Source organism: Phocoena sinus, chromosome 5, assembly GCF_008692025.1.
Source record: "Phocoena sinus isolate mPhoSin1 chromosome 5, mPhoSin1.pri, whole genome shotgun sequence".
Lineage (NCBI taxonomy): Eukaryota > Metazoa > Chordata > Mammalia > Artiodactyla > Phocoenidae > Phocoena > Phocoena sinus.
The window spans coordinates 88,450,253-88,454,122 of NC_045767.1; the positions used below are offsets into that span (position 1 = coordinate 88,450,253).

At 43.2% G+C, this 3,870-nt stretch overlaps 1 long non-coding RNA gene across 1 annotated transcript; it reads right to left on the reverse strand.

Moving 5' to 3' along the window:
• Positions 1 to 1,887: 1,887 nt before the first annotated feature.
• Positions 1,888 to 3,124, reverse strand: LOC116754380. Its single transcript, XR_004350048.1, has 3 exons — positions 3,018 to 3,124; positions 2,741 to 2,793; positions 1,888 to 1,969 (listed from the first exon to the last, which is right to left on the reverse strand). It is a non-coding gene; the product is annotated as an uncharacterized LOC116754380 (long non-coding RNA).
• Between the last annotated feature and the right edge of the window lie 746 nt (positions 3,125 to 3,870).

Consider the following 3,870-nt stretch of genomic DNA (forward strand, 5'->3'; position numbering starts at 1 on the left):
TAAACCATTGTCTTACCCAAACCTGTACCTTAAGTCGTCCCTGGCCCTGTCCCCTAACATTAACCATAACCCTAACCCTTACCCGAAACCTTACCCTAACCCGTCCCCTAATCCTAATCCGTACGCCAACACTAACCCATACCCTAACACCTACGCTCACCTTAAATCGTTGTCGTACACTAAATTGTACCCTATCCCGTTCCCATTCCCTAACCTAATCCCTAACCCTAACCATAAACCTAATCATTACCCGAAGCCTTAGTCTAACCTGTCCCCTAATCCTAAACCGTATGCTAGCACTAACACATACCCTAACATGTACACTCAACCTAAACCGCTGTCGTATCCTAACCTATACCCTAAACCGTTCCCATCCCCTAACCCTAACCCTAACCCTACGTCTTACCCTATCCCTTCCACTAATCATGGACCATACGCTAACACTAAACCTTACCCTAACATGTATTCTCACACTAACACATTGTGGTACCCTAACCTGTACCTTGAACCGTCTCCATCTCCTAACCCTAACCCTAACCCTTACCCTAAGCCTTACCCTAACCCGTCCCCTAATTCTAACCCGTATGCTAACACTAACCTGTGCCCTAACATGTATGCTCACCCTAAACTGTTGTCGTACCCTAACCTGTACCCTAAACCGTCCCCGTCCCTGTCCCCTAACACTAACACATACCCGAATCATGTCTCTAAACCTTACACTAATCCTAACCCATACGGTAACACTAACATGTACCCTAACACATACGCTCACCCTAAACCTTTGTCTTTCCCTAACCTGTATCCTAAATTGTCCCAGTCCCCTAACAATAACCCTAAACCTAAACCTAAACCTAACCCTTACGTGAAGCCTTACCCTAACCCGTCCCTTAATCCTAACCCGTACGCTAACACTAACCCATAACCTAACACGTACGCTCACCCTAAATCGTTGTCATACCCTAACCTGTACCATAAATCGTCGTTGTCCCCAACCCAAAACCATTTCCCGAAACCTTATACTAACCCTTCCCCTAATCCTAACCCATAAACTAACAATAACATGTACCCTAACACTTACGCTCACCCTATACCGTTGTCGTACCCTAAATTGTACCCTAAACTGTCCCCATCCCCTAACCTTAACCCTAACCCTAACCCTTACCCAAAGCCTTACTCTAACCCATCCGGTAATCCTAACCCATACGCTATCCCTAATACATACGCTCACCCTAAACCTTACCCGTCCCTTGAGCCTTACCCTAAACCTAACCCTTACCCAAAGCTGAACCCTAACGCGTCCCCTATTCCTAACCAGTTCACTTACACTAAACCATACCCAAACACGTACGCTCCCCTAAACCATTGTCGTACCCTAACATGTACCCTAAACCATCCCCTTCCCCTAACCCTACCCCTAACACTTATGCGAAGACTTACCCTAACCCGTCCCGTATTCCTAGCCCATACGGTGACACTAACCATTACCGTAACACGTATGCTCACCCTAAACCGTTTTCGTACCCTAACCTTTACCCGAATCCGTCCCTGTCCATTAACCCTAACCCTAAACCTTACCTGAAGCCTTACCTTAACCTGTCTCCTAATGTTAATCCGTACACTAACACTAATCCGTACCCTCACACCTATGCTCACCCTAAATTGTTGTAGTAATATAACCTGTACCTTAAACCGTCCCCATCCCCAAACCCTAACCCTAACCCCAACCCAGAGCACTTCCTCTTATGGTTCTTTACCTTAGGGAAATTGAAATCAAAAAGACACATCTATGCCAAAGTTTGGGATGGCTCCTTTTACAAGAACCTCGTCTATGATACAAGTTAAATATCCCAGAAAGTGAAATCTGGATAAAGAATTAGTGGTACTTACCTACAACTGAATATCACTCAGCAATGAAATCTATGTCTTCAGGTCCGAAGCAACATAATGAGTGGATTCAGGTATGATGATTCTAAGTGAAATAAGTCACACAGAAAAAGAAACATCATAAGATGTCACTAATACACGGAACTTAATCTTGGCTACACATGAACTGAATTACAAAACAGAACAGGGTCTCAAATTTAGAAAACCTACTTATGCTTGCTTAATGGGAAAGGTGGGTTGGGCTGCTGCATAAAACCAGAGACTGAAATTAGCACAGATACCGTTCCTAAAACAAATATGTAATAGAATAGACCTACTCCTTGCTCAACGAAATGGACTTGACACCCCATATTCAAGACCTAGGAATATACCTGACTAGTAAGAATCTAAAAACCTATGGATTTATATGTCCCCATAAGAGAATCAAGCGTGTGTACAGCAGCATAAACGCAGCAGTGAAAATCATCTAAATCCCATTATCAATATAAATTTCAAGAAAAACCGCAATAACAGAGAAATACAGAACAATTCTTAAATATTTCAATCAGGGCTAGTGATGCAACCTGGATTCAGCACATCTACACCTAGAGCTGGGTGAGACATAAGGCAGGACACTTGGGCTCATTGGTTTGTTGAGGTTCGGTGAGCAAAAGCAGACCCTTTGAAGTCACACTGCATGGTACCTATTCCATGAGTCCCAACTGTCCAGGTTAAAGGGATTCTTCTTTCAGCTAAAAAATGCACGGGGAGCCCAGAATATGGTCCACTGTGTGATCTGGAAACGTTTTTAAAGGCATCTCAAATTTCATTCCCTTGTACTCGGGCTCGGCATTCCAGATGCTTTACTAACACTCACCCAACTAGGTGAGTCGGTGCCTTTAACCTCCTGTTTGGCCCAGTTTGCAATTTCTGCGGAAGATGAACAGGAATAGGGAGAACCAATGAGAAAGTAGCTGTAGATGTTTGGAAGGGCAAATTTAAGTCTCATTTCCCAACAGGAAGATGAATTAACCAAATGCTCAGCATACACTGCCGGAACCAGATTAGGGTCTGAAGCTATCTTGCGGTTTTGCGGTCAGCTCACAAGAAAGCGAGTTGGAGAAAGGAGCTCAGGGGCACTGTAATTCACAAACCTGCACAGTTATAAGTGACAGCAATCGTCCAAAATTATATTGAAGTAAGGCTGCGAAGAGGACTTGAAAGTGAGGCAGAATTGCAGGAAACCAATCTGGGAGGAAGACTGGAGTTGCATTTAAAACATAGGAAAACAGGCAGAATGAGGACAATGATGCACTTGGCAAAAAAAAGCGCGTATGCTTTTTTCCTGAATATATTCAGGATAAAACGCATACGTGCTTTTTGGCCAAATAAGCAAGCATGAAAAGGAAATCTGCACTACAATAAAGTCAAACTCCTCCCCCCAGATCAAAAGGGCCATCTATAAAAAGTGTAAAATTCCAAAGCCAGGAAACACCACCAAGAAGAGGGAGCCTTGTTATGCCGATGGGCGGGACGTAAATTGCCAACAGCCATTCTGGAGACCTGTATGGTGTTTCCTGAAACATATAAGAAACAAAGCAACACAGCCTATGGTACTTCCACTTATGGTCCTATAGCTCAGGGAAATTAAAATCAAAAAGACACAGCCACCCCAAAGATTCAGATGGCTCTGTTTACAACAACATCCTCTACTGTACAAGTTAAATATCCCAGAAAGCGAAAAATGGATAAAGAACTTGTGGTACTTACGTACAATGGAATATCACACAGCATTGAAATCTACGTCATCAGGCCCGTAGCGGCGTAGTGAGTGGATTCAGGTACAATGATACTACGTGAAATAAGTCACACAGAAAAAGAAACATCATAAGATATCAGTAATACACGGAATGTAAACTTGGCTACACATGAACTGAATTACAAAACAGAACAGGGTCTCAAATTTAGAAAACAAACTTATGCTTGCTTAAGGGGAAAGGTGAGTTG